This window comes from Staurois parvus, unplaced genomic scaffold, assembly GCF_062004578.1.
Source record: "Staurois parvus isolate SC_StPar_1 unplaced genomic scaffold, SC_StPar_1.0 ptg000648l, whole genome shotgun sequence".
Classification (NCBI taxonomy): domain Eukaryota; kingdom Metazoa; phylum Chordata; class Amphibia; order Anura; family Ranidae; genus Staurois; species Staurois parvus.
This window is the reverse complement of record NW_028318444.1, coordinates 3,306,942-3,320,381: the sequence shown is the minus strand read 5'-3', so window position 1 is coordinate 3,320,381 and position 13,440 is coordinate 3,306,942. Positions and strand designations below refer to the sequence as shown.

The 13,440-nt window shown below is 42.6% G+C and overlaps 1 protein-coding gene across 6 annotated transcripts in view; it reads left to right on the top strand.

The window, feature by feature from the left end:
* ACSL6 (acyl-CoA synthetase long chain family member 6) overlaps positions 1-13,440 on the top strand; it is a 265,006-nt gene that overhangs the window by 57,203 nt on the left and 194,363 nt on the right. The window contains exon 1 of one of the 6 annotated variants that reach the window (XM_089694074.1): positions 6,038-6,057. The exons of the other annotated variants lie outside the window; for them this stretch is intronic. The gene's annotated coding sequence lies outside the window, so the exon portion shown is untranslated. Of the gene's footprint in view, positions 1-6,037; positions 6,058-13,440 lie in introns of those variants that run through there. 6 annotated transcript variants of the gene reach the window in all.

Below are 13,440 nucleotides of genomic sequence, written 5' to 3'. Positions count from 1 at the left end.
CACTGCTATAAGCAAGCATTTTACTGAATGAAATCGATTCATTAACTTTGTTGTGATTAGTTGTGATTGGCCACAGCTAATCATATGGTACAGATGGGCTGTGATTGGCCCTGTCTGTACCATGTGACCAATGTGACCAATCACAGCTAACAACACAATTGTAACAATGAATAGCATGAATCGAAGCCATTCATTGTTTTCAGTTGTCATGTGATCTGCTATGATTGGTCACAAAAATCACATGGCATCGGCAGCGGGCCGGTACGCTGATCAGTCCTTGGCTGATCAAGCAGAACTGGTGACAAATCGTGCCCGCAGCAGAGCCCCATGGCCATGCAAGAGGCTCGTTCCAGGATGATGTCCACCTGAAACGATGAAAGTCCTGCGTGGCCGTCAATTTGCTATAGGCCCGGCGGGAAGTGGTTAAAGGATCAATTAAGTTTTTTTCTGAAAGCAGGCAAAAAGCAACAGGATCACTTACAATATGACTAAAGGCAAAACCTTTGGTGTTTTGAATAGAGTGCAGAAAGATTAGAACAGATCAGATTTTTAATGCTGTCCTTGCTCCTGTTAGGGGGGTACAAGCTCTCTTGTCTTGGTGACCATTATCACTGAAAGTGAAAGAAAGTCCAGACATTTGGTTTGTCATCTGAACAGGAATAGGGGGGAAATCTTCCAATGGGAGCACTAGTTTTTGTAACCCTGGTGATAACCAGGGATTCCCTCACTTTTGAGGGATTTCCCCTCACTTCCTGTTATGGTTATGGGACAGAAAGTAAAAAGAACCCCCCCCCCCCACACTTTTCTTTTATACCTTATCCTTTGTATATAAACAATGAATTAATGATGGTATACATATTGGACAGAAATTCTAGCTTAACATTTAGTCTTTTTTATTCTCTTTTGCTGACTCCTGCATTTACATACCCTGAACAATTCCTTTTAGCCACAATGTAATGCACCAGTCCTATGGGAGTTTGGAACTAAAATAATTAGAGTAAAAGACATTACATTACACATAAAGCCATATCTGCATTGTCAGGAAATACTGTGCCAGCATGTTAGAATATATATATATATATAGCCTGAAAAAGGCAATATTCCAAGGCATTTTCATGACAATGTTTACTCATTAATTTTAATAATTTATTAGCCTTTATAATATAATACAAGCAAAACTTTAGTTTTGGCCAGAGTGGAAAGGAATTTGGACACCTGTTAGTTTTTATTGCTGTCTGTGTCCCCATTAGGGAGATTCACCCTCTCTATTTATCATATTAGCTGTTGTCACCAAAGATGAAAGTGAAAAAAAAATCCCAATTTTTGAGTTCCCACGAGAGCAGGAAAAAAGGGAAACTGTCTAATGGCGACACTAGTTCTGGTGAACTCTTTACAGCAGGCATCACTAAATGCCGAACTGGATCCAGACTGAGTGACAGTCCCTTCCACACCACTGCGGTCCTGCCATTTAGAACCCGGATCTCTCTTTCTGCCCTGGCCACCACGTACATCACTCTCTTGCTTCTTTCCCCAGGGTGGCAGGTCTGGATGGAGGGCAGGAGATGCAAGCAGGTGATTGATTGCCAGGACTGTGGGCAGTCCAAGCAACTAATCACCAGCTTGTAATGTTGGGCATCTCCTGCCCTCCATCCAGACCTGCCGTATGTAAGGTAGGACTGAAATGCTACTAAATTCTGTTGTGGAAAGGAAGGGGGGGATGGACACTGCTATAAAGGGGGAAGGATGCTGCTATAAGAGGGGTGCTCTGGACACTGCTATAAAGGGGGGCTCAGGTTATTGCTATAAAGGGGGAAGGATGCTGCTATAGGAGGGGTGCTCTGGACACTGCTATAAAGGAGGGCAAGGACACTGCTATAAAGGGGGATGGGACATTGCTATAAAAGGGGGGCTCAGGACATCGCTATAAAGGGGAGGACAGGGCTATAAAGGGGAGCTTAGGACACTGCTATAAAGGGGGTGAGGGCACTACTATAAAAAAGGGGGGGGTTTGAGGACACTGCTATATAGAGGGGGTTCAGGACATTGCTATAAAGGGGGGCTCAGGACATTGCTATAAATGGAGGATGACACTGTGATAAAGGGGGGGGGGGCTCAGAACATTACTATAAAAGGGTGGACAACACTGCTATAAAGGGGGGGGGGCTTGGGACATTGCTATAAAGGGGGTGAGGCACTACTATAAAAAAGGGGGGGGGGGGTTTGAGGACACTGCTATATAGAGGGGGTTCAGGACATTGCTATAAAGGGGGGCTCAGGACATTGCTATAAATGGAGGATGACACTGTGATAAAAGGGGGGGGGGGCTCAGAACATTACTATAAAAGGGTGGACAACACTGCTATAAATGGGGGGCTTGGGACATTGCTATAAAGGGGGGCTCAGGACATTGCTATAAATGGAGGATGATACTGTGATAAAGGGGGTGGGAGGGCTCAGAACATTACTATAAAAGGGTGGACAACACTGCTATAAAGGGGGGGCTTAGGACATTGCTATGAAGGGGGGCTCAGGGCATTGCTATAAAGGGGGGTGAGGGCACTGCCATAAAGGGGGTTTGGGACATTGCTAAAAAGGGGAGAGACCACTGCTATAAAGGGGGCGCAGGGCACTGCTATAAAGGGAGGGTCAGGAAACTGCTATAAAGGCAGTGAGCACACTGCTATAAAGGGGGGAGGACACTGCTATAAAGGGGGGAAGACACTGCTTTAAAGGGGGGAAGACATTGCTATAAAGGGGGGCTCAGGACAGTGCTGTAAATGGGGGCAGAGGAAAGTGCTATGAAGGGAGGGATAAGGGGGGACACAGTGACATGAAGGAAGAACTGTGACATAAAGTGGGGGACTGTGACAGAAAGGGTAGGGGGACTTGGATGTGGGAGGGTGGAAACTGTGACAAAAAGGGGGAGTAACTGTGATGTAAAGGGGAGGGGGCACTGAAGACACTGATGTAAGAAGGGAATGGTGATATAGATGTGGAGGGGATGCGATGTAAAGGATCTGATCTGAGCCAAATATGCAATTCGGACCTCCACACCTAGAAAATTTTACAGACTGGACCTCCATACATTTTAATTCAAAACCCCTGCTTTGGAGTTTCACTTTGGTGCGGTTTGCTCTTGCTTCCTGTTTTGACTATGGGACAGTAAGAAAAGTGAAATCTCCCTCAATGGGACATATCACCCTCCCTTACTCTATTAAAAGAATAAAAAGTTTTGCCTTCAGTTCTAGCTTAAAGCGGAACTCCACCCAAAAGGGGAAATTCCATTGTAAGGATTGGTCCCCCGCTCTCCATTAAGGATTGGCACCTTTGGGGAGCGGGAACCCAAAACTGACAAGTGTCTGCTCCCACTTCTGCTGCGATCGCCTAGGCAATCGGAAGCGGAAGTTGTCTTCCCCCTTCTCCCTCCCGGTAGTCTTCTGGGACACGTGACAGGTCCCAGAAGACTACGGGACCATTCACAAAGCGCAGCGCTACTCATGCATGCACAGTGGGCACCCTGCTGTGAAGCCGCAAGCTGTCACAACCCGGGGCCCACACTGAAAATGCCAGCACCAGGAACACAGGGCGGCCAGTGAAACGGGCTGTGGGGGGGGGGGACACCACGGGATCAAGGGACAGGAAAGTTTCCATTTTTTAAAAGTCAGCAGCTACAGTTTTTTTACCTGCTGACTTTTTTTTTTCACTCTAACTCCGCTTTAAATGAACCCTGTATCACACAGGGACTGACCATCACAATGCAAAGTCAAAACTGCATTACAGAACTGTGCTTTTATGTTTGGATTTTGGTTAGGTTGGGGAACCTCTGTCATGTTTTTATTACCAGTTGTTTCCCATCAAAGTAGATTCACTGCTCTATTTGTCATGTTGGCTATTATAATCAAAACAGAAAATCATTTAAAATTATGCAAAATTTTACAGTTGTTTATAGAACATGGATAGATGGAAAATCTCCCAGTGGGAACACTTGTCCTGGGGACTTGCAGGAGAGGAATTTTCCCACTTTGTAGAGATTTACTCTAACTTCCTGTTCTGTATCCACAACAGGAAGTAAAGAAAGCTCTCGCCACAGTCAGCAAAAATATAAACTGCCAGAACTTCCCTACACTATCCAAAACCCAAGAAAAGCTTTGAGTATACATACACTTTAAGGCAACTATTTTAAATGAATGGGCCACCAGTGCACCAAAACAGACATTAACATTGGACATCCACCATTCTTGCCAATGCAGTGTACAATGCACATTAGTGTGTTGCTGTGTGTCGCAACAGAAACAAGATATACCTGTGCTGTGAAGTTTTACTGTGTGTTGGAGGTGCTTTGGGTTAATGTGTTAGACTGCCATTATTAACTAGTGCCAACACAATGACCTAAAACTGTTAGCATGTGCTGACACATGTTGCAATAATGCACACTTTCCCACAATGCACTGCAGTGGAGAGATGTGAATGGGCCCTTAAAGTGTTACTAAACCCACAACAGTAAAATCAGTCTGTACAGTATATGCAGTAAAGCATGCTTGTTATACTCACTGTGGAACCTAAGGGGTTAATCCTCTGCATTGTGTAAAAAGGCTGTTTGATCCTGTCTTCTCTGATCCTCCCCTTCTTCTACTGTCCCCAATCCATCTGCTGATAGTACAGAGTTCTAGGAGACACTTTGCACATCCTCAGTTTAGTGGGTATTGCTAGAGAGTTTTTTTTGTTTGTTTTTTTTGTGAGGGTGCATGTGATCAGCACAGGGCCAATCAGCACTGTCCAGACGGTTCAGGGATTATGTAGCCTCATAGGACAGTCAGAGCAGAATGATAACTCCTCCTACAAGCTTTAACCAGTGATCAGCTGGACACTGATAGAAATCACAAGACTGATATACTGCTGATGAGAAAAGGTATTTGGCAGTTGATAGTTACAAATTGCATTTCCATGTTCTGTGTACTGTGGGAGGACATATATAGTGAATGCAGGGTGCTGGGTTTAGTGACAATTTAAGAGGACTGTAATAAATAAGTAAAAGTAGAAAAGTCATAATGCAAGCTTTGCTTGGAGAGTTCTAATGCACATGTGCAGATATTATTGCTGTGACCATGTAAAATGTCAATATGTGCATTCCTTTGTGCCTTGTGAGTACAGAAAGCAGCAAAGCAGCATTATTTGGATGTTCAAGGTGCACAGCAAGCTCAAACTGCACCATACACATTGAACATCAGTGCATGATTAGCTAGAAAAGTGCTGGGATCTCAATTGTTGTGTGGTTGTATGTCTTCATGTAACCCCGCGATGCAATTTATCATGGCTCTTGGTTCATTTGCTTTAGTAAATAGGCCCATTGTGTTAGCAGACATATATTTGCCCAACAGTAACCTTAGATGTTTCTACTTTGCACTGCACACATAAAAATGACAAAATGAAAAAATGTCAGCATGTCATAGATATGATACACTTTATTAAAATCCTATTTTCATACATTATTCCAATGCAGAAAAGGACAGACTGCAGTAAGGCAATCATTTCAGGTATGTGTTCATATTTACCTGTGAGTAAGGCTGGGTAATAAGGGTCAGAGGCTATGCGCTTACAGCTCACAAGGGATTTTAAGGATGACAGTTCTAGCTGAGCACTGACATAGATTCCAGCCAATCAGAGGGCAGGAAATCATGTACTCATTCTGTAGACTCACACTCTTGATGGGCTGTACTGCAATAACATCCCAATGTAACCCCAGTCCAAGGTTTCTGATAATTCTCTCTCCATCTGAAAGGATTGTTTTGTTTCACAGTACCAGTCTTTGTGAGCTGAGAAGCTTCTCTTCCAGGCTCAGTTTTTCACTTAGTCCTTTGAATAGACGCACAATCCTCTCACCGGAGAGGCTGATTTGGGTGGTGTGACTCAGGGAATTGCCAATAACGTCTCAGTCTGGTGTTCCTTTTCGGCAGTGCCTATTTGCATATTCCCATTCACATCATCCTGATCATACACAACTGGGAAAGCAAAGTTCTTGACTACTGAGCCTGAAGAATGGAGCGCTTGGGAGATTAGGTCAGCAATTTAACACATTGACTGCCACTTCCGTTCCATATGGGGGGGGGGGGGGCTCAGCTCCTGGGAGGAGTGACTGAACTACAGTAGGCTTGAGATGCAATCATTATGTATGGCAGAGTTATTCGTGACCCTGTTATCTAGACTTTATTTATGAATCGTAATTTAGAAATCCCCTACTGCCATGAAAGTGGCCACCTGCTGTTTATGCAATCCTTAATGTCAGTCGTTTATTAATGGTAGTCTCATTGCAAATTCATAATTTTGCAGATATCACGAGATACATGGCAGGAGAAACTGATTTTACTCATTTTGATGTAGCTCATGCTGAATTATAACTGTTACATGTTATATCAAATAACTTGTAATAAATGACTTAGACTTTGTCATCACTGTGCGGAAGGCAATATCATGCAGTAGAATAGAGCAACCAAACAAATTTTGACTTTAAGCAGTTAAATGTAGTCGGGGAAGTAAAATAATTGGTTGCTAACAGTTACTGAATTTAGTTTTTTGCCTTGGAAAACAAAGGTCAGCCTTAGGCATGATGATTTTAAAAAAAATCTATAAAAGATGTATTTGATCTAGATGGTCTGCTTGTATATGCTTTTTTAATTATTTTTTTCTGTTGTTATAGGATCTATTTACTGGGAAGTGGCTTTAAGTGAATTTTGTAGTGCAGGGTGGTATGGCTAGTTTAGTACCCAGAGCAGTCTTTCTCAACCTTTTTAATACAGAGGAATCATTGAAATAATGTCTCTGTCTCAGGGAACCACTGCTAAAAATTGCTGAATTTATAGCTCACTGTACTTTAGTGTGATGGTCACTGAGAAGAATACTCCTTACATTTGTGGTCAGTGGGGGAGAATCCTCTCTTACAGATAGCTAAAAAGATCGCTGGCTTCAACCTCAACTTATCTGAGTGGCAGACATTGCTCATTGCTCAAGAAAACCCTAGCAACCTTTGGAGGAACCCTAGGGTTTCCACAGAATACTGGTTAATGCCTTCCTGCTGCTGCCTCCCGGCCCTTTAATAGGTGGGCATTCCAATCATATGACCGATGTGGTTACAGTGGTCACATGATCAGAAAGTATGCATCGGGAGCTTTCGGCTACCCGTTTGTTACTGTGCTTGGAGAATGCACTCTCAGTACAGTAAAGTGTCTACCTAGGGTTGTTCAGGGTTAAAGCCTACTGGCTGAGAGGCCAGGTCAGCGGGAATTGGTTAAAGTGTAACTAAAGGTACAACTTTTTTTGTGGATAGCATAAGGAAGAATTATAATCCCTGGCAGGTTTTTTTTACATCTGTGTCCCATTGGAAAGATTTCTCTTCAGTTCCTGTCCTATATAACAAACACAGGAAGTGAGAGGAAATTCTTCCAAAGTGAGAGAACCCTGGGGTGTCACCAGATGTCTCCATTGTAAGATTTCCCACTTTATTACTGTTCTGGTGTGAACCCAAAATTTGGGATTCTCTTTTACCTTCATGTAGTACCCTCCTAGTTTAGCTAGGGGGAGCTCGATCCTAACAGTTAGGCAGGAGCTGAATAGCAGCTCAGGTGTAATAGCCAGAAGGGTCAGATTGTGGTCAGGGCTGAGAGGTTCTGCGGGCCAGACCTTCTGGAATTTCTGGGGCTTTTGGAGGAGGGGCTTAGAGGGAGTGGGTGGATCTGAGGAGTGGCTGGTTGCACTCTTGAGGGGTCCTAGCAAATCCCCAACAAGAGGTTGGCAAAGGGCTGGACACCCTTAAAAAGTGTTGGAGCCTGCTCAGTGGCAGGAGGGGAACATGAGTTGGGTGGAAGAGTGAGAGAGGAAGATGTGAGGCTGAGATCAGGAGGCTACCAAGAGGCCTAGTGTGATAGGGCTTGCCTGTGAGCCAGGAGTTGGAAAGGCGGAAAGCTTGGAACTCACTGGTCCCATGATAGAGGAACACCTGTATGGCAGGGAAGGAGTGGCCCAGCTGATAGGCCTGGCAACAGCGGCCAATCCACAAGCGGTACAGGAGAGACTTTGAGTGAGTACACCTGCACCCCCTGGGTAGATAGGGGAAGGAGCACTCTGGTGGGAAACCAGATTAGCCTCCTACTAGTGAATGTTCACTAGTGAATGTTCACTAAAGGGACAGGAGTCAGATCCCTCTCTCAGGAAAAACTTCCAGATTGCTGAGTGAAGAGGAGAATTTCATCTAGGGTCTGGGGTGGTACATTAAGGAGATGCTGGCTATCTCTCCAACAGAGACTGTGCTACAAAAGAGAAGCTTGTGAATAGTTTCAGGAAATGTGTCCTCAGCTGTCGGTTCCTTTGGGCATCTTATACTCCTGCTACCCTATCCCAGTTCTAAATCCCCTCAATAAACAACAAAACAAAAGCTCAAGGACTGATTTATGACTTTGAATACAAGCTTGTGTGAAGTCCTGGCTGTGCAGAACTATAGGGGGACCCAATTCAACAGCAAGGGGGTAGAGCTACATTCACTTTTGATGACAACAGTAAACAGGACACACAGAGAGGGTGAATCTTCCTAACAGGGACACAGACAGCAATAGAAAATTGACAAGTGTTCTAGTCCCTCTCTGTACTATCTAAAAAAAAGGTTTTGCCTTTAGTTACACTTTAAGAAAGGCTGACCTAGAGCAAACTGGAAAATTGAGGCAGTAGGGGAGATTTACTAAACTTGGTGCACACGGAACCAGGTGCAGTTGGGCATAGTAGCCAATCAGCTTCTAACTTCACCTTGTTAAGTCAAGCTTTGACATGAAAACCTAAAAGCTGATTGGCTACCTTGATTCTGTGTGCACCAGTTTTAGTAAATCTCCAGCAGTTGTATTGATTTACTAAAGGCAAATAGACTGTTCACTTTACAAGCAAATTTTCCATCAAGCATAGTGGATGAGGTGGCTCTCATTATCCAATCACGTGGAAGAAAAAATGCCATGTGCATGTAATTGGGTATTTTTCTGGACAAAATTCCCTTGGAAAGAGAACCGCCTATTTGCTTTTAGAAAATCAACCGCAGTGGGACTGTCTATAGAAACTACAGATGATCTACTTGTCAACCAATCAAAAGTGAGTTATAGTTCTTCTAATGCAGATTAGAAATGAAAATATAACATTTAAACATGTATTATGGATAACCAGCCAAGCAACTTTTTTCCTTCACTTTTTTAAATTGGCACCTTGAATTTCAGAAGTCAACATTCTGAGATTCTCCCGAAACAAAAAGAGCAGAGTAAAAAAAAGTTTCATTCTTTTCGCCCTGTGCAGGATGACAAGATTCTTTGTAAATAATGAGCGTGTTTTCTAAAAAGGATGCCAAGATGAAAGATGACTTTGGTTTAAAGGTTGGATGTAGAACTGCAAATGGTCCTTTATTTTGCTGTCGACTTTCACAAAACAAGCTAAGAGCTTACAGCACAGCGCTGACTAAAATGCCAGAGTAAATTATACTCTGCAGATCTGGGAGCTATTTGAGGACGCAAGTCTTTGTTTTATTTAGTAGGTTTCATCTGATTTGCGACATATGGTTACAGACACAAGCAAGGCAGCCTTACTGATTTGAAAACTGAAAAATATTTAGGTAATTTCTTGGTTGGGATTGTTCCATGTCACCAGAGTTTCTGTGCTGCCATTTGCTCAGGAGACGTGATTCAGTATGAAATCTATGTGATGTAATCTTCCTTCCTATAGTACAATCCTCTATAGTAATACGAGCGCTCATCAAACTGTCACATTCGGTTTATTTCTATATTGTGAGATTGGACAGTGACTGGGAGAAAAATCCTGACACCGGGATTCTTGACATCTTTCTGACGTTAGCAGTCACCATTATGCTCAGGCAATAGGATAGAAATGCTAGAGGCTTATGTACATGAGATTTTATGCTGTTATTTATGAGATACAAAATACAATTTATATGTTGCTGATCTGCTAGTGTCAAGGTTGTTGCTGTGTCCTTGAGGAATAGTTAATAGTGAACACCTTATAACGGCTACACACGTGTGCCAATATAGTGAAGAGAGAAATACCTTCTGACCCATTCAGTGTTCTCTTAGTGAGTTCTGACGGATTACTAATTACAAAGAAAAACATAACATATATTGAAAAGTGAGCATTTGAGGTCATTGCCTTGGGAAATGATCTCTCCTTCCAGGATAAGAAAGATGCTGTGTAAAGCAATCACTGGACTCTTGATATGGTCTTATACTGTGGGTATACTATCTGTATGATGCATCACTTCATGCCGCTGGCCACCTTCCTTGCATTATCTGGTGTCATCTGTGGTAGCCACAGTCTAGATCATAACTGTAAGTAAGAAAATAATCTTTAGTGCCCTGCATTGTATTGATATTTGAACTCTAGACAGATAAAGAGAGGGCCTGCAGGCCTGTTTTTGTCTTTTGGGGTTTTTTTATGCAAGCAGTGTACTTTTGCCCATTGTCTTGTTTAATCACTTGCCTACAGGCCAATTTTCAGCTTTCAGCGCTGTCGCACTTTGAATGAAACTTGCAGTCATGCAATACTGTACCCATACAAAATGTTTATAATTTTTTTGAGACAGATAAAGCTTTCTTTTGGTCCAAACATTTTGAAAAACTTTAAATTTTTTTTAATTTTTCTTAAAAATAAATCAATTTGCAAATAAGTGAATTTTCTTTTTCACTGATGGGCACTGATAGGCTGCATTGATGGGAACTGATAGGCTGCATTGATAGGCACTTATGAGGCTGCACTGATGGCCACTGATAAGCTGCACTAATGGGCTCTGATGAGGCTGCACTGATAAGGCGGCACTGATGGACACTGATACACTGCACTGATGGGCACTAATCTGCTACACTGATGGGCACTGATTCTGCACTGATGGACACTGATGGGGCTGCACTGATAATCAGTGTAAATGTCCTCTGTCACAGGAAAGCCGGTTATCGGCTTTCATTTCCTCAGACACTGACATCGCTGAGCAAAGAAAATGTTGATAACTGGCATTTGTTTACATGTGTTCAGCTGTGATTGGACACAGTTGAGCACATGGTAAAGAGCCATGGTCATTGGCTCTTTACCATGATCGGTTCTGTGGGACACAGCTCATCACTGATTGCCGGACTGCGCACCACCAGGGGCACGTTGAAGTGGCGTGACCGGGAGGAGGGATGAAAGGCCCACCTAGCCGTCAATCTGTTATAGGCCAGGCGTGATCTGGTTAAATGTAATTTTAAAAAGCCATCAGGACCTGAATTTAACCTGGCATCATCCTATTGCAGTCACACAGCAGTGCTGTAACATGAGAGGAGGAAGCAGCACAAGGAACCAATCAGTTCATGTGGTGACAAAAAGCATGCTGATAGGAAAAGAAAGCAGAGTAACAAAGGATTGAGCTCATTACTGTGCTGCTTCTCTTTTCGCTGTCCAGTCACTGACTAGGGCTCGTCCAGGATGACCTGGGCTCAGACAAAGTAGGTTAAATGATACTATCCATCAGACCGAGGATATCTAGTGACAGAAATAAGGTGCTGCAGGGGGAAATCGCTGGACTGAATATTTTAGCAACAGCTGGTTTTGCTATTTTTCCTTTATGTGCCATTCCTATGTTGTTACTTTTGGTTGGAGTTCTGCTTTTACCGTTCTTTGTGCTATATATTGAAGTTTTCTGTGACATAAGCAAGCTAGTGCAAATAGGTATGAGTCTTTGAATGAGCACATCTCCTGTACTGGACTTCACTTTTAGGGTCATACACTTATGTATAAACAGAAAATTATTCTTTTCGCCTGCATAATTGTATGCATTCTGCACTTGTGTGCATTTTTACATGTATTCATTGTTTTTCGCTTTGAGGACTGGTTCATTCTATAGAAATGCAGTCTAAATGCGTTTCGGATTGCATTTTTGCATGCACGTATTTGGCGCATTCCAGTGTGTTTGTGATGCATTTCAGTGCGTTTTTTATACATTCCTGTTAATTTTTCCCCTCAATTCTTCTTCAATTTAAATAGGGACATGTGCGTTCCAGTGTGTTTTTGGTGCGTTCCGGTGTGTTTTTGATGCATTTACCGCGTTCCAGTACAATTCTGTGCAGAAAAAATGCAGCATTCTTTACATTTTTTCCTTGCAACTGAAACGCACTGGAACTGCAAGCACTGATGTGGACTATGACATTGGCAACCAAATAGCCTACTTTCTGTGCGTTTTGGATGCAGAAAAAACGCAACTGAAACGCATGTAGTTGAACTGGCTCTTAATATTGCTTTTAACCACTTCAGAGGATTTACCCCCCTTCCTGACCAGGCCATTTTTTTTTACGTCGCTATGTAATTTAACTGACAATTGCATGGTTATGCACTGCTGCACCCAAATAAAATTTATGTCCTTTTTTTCCCATAAACTAAGCTTTCTTTTGAAGGTATTTGATTGCATCTGCGATTTTTTTTTTTTTTGTACAATAAACATAAAAAGACCGTAAATTTTGAAAAAAAAATTATATTTTTGACTTTTTGCTATTAAACATATCGAGTGAAAAATAATTTTAAATCAAATTTCGTCATAAATTTAGGCAAAATGTATTCTGCTACAAAAAAAAATCTCAATACGTGTAAATTACTTGGTTTATGTGAAAGTTATAGCATTTACAAATGGCGGCATATATATTGGAGTTTTTTTTTTTTACACTAGTAATGGTGGCAATCAGTGACTATAGTGACACTGCAGGACTGCAGCGGGCAGTAATCTGACACGGGTGGGAACTGACTGCCACTGACATCCCCAGTGACACCAATACAGTGAGCAGTGCTAATAAAAAGCACTGACACTGTACTAATGACACTGGGCAGGAAAGGGTTAACATCTAGGGCAATCAAAGGGTGAACTGTGTGCTGGGTGCTGTTTTACTATTATGTATGTGTGTGTGCTTTACTGTGTAAGCACGCTGCTCTGTATTGATCTGATATGCAGAGCATTACAAAGCAGCATGCTGGTGCTGACAGTGGAGAGATCTGTTTTGTTTACATACAGACCTCTCCTCTGTCACTGTTTCTCGGCGATCGCCGGGTGCTAGCGGAGAATCTCCGTCCGAGACCCGGTAATTGACAGCTGTACCCGCCAATGGCACTACCCGGAAATACATAATCACGTATATATACGTGATTTTGCGCAGCCCTGCTGCCTTGTAGCAGTACTTCTGCTATAGGGTGGTCAGGAAGCGGTTAATTTGATGAAATGCACAAGACTGCATTGTACAGATTTTTTGCACATTTAAAATTCATGTGAAAAGTACTTCATAGCACAGATAAACACACAAAAATACTACATTTGTTATTTAAGCTTCAATGCATACATGTGAACTAGCCATAAAAGTAATATAGGGGCTGTTTTAATTGTAACTGCATGTT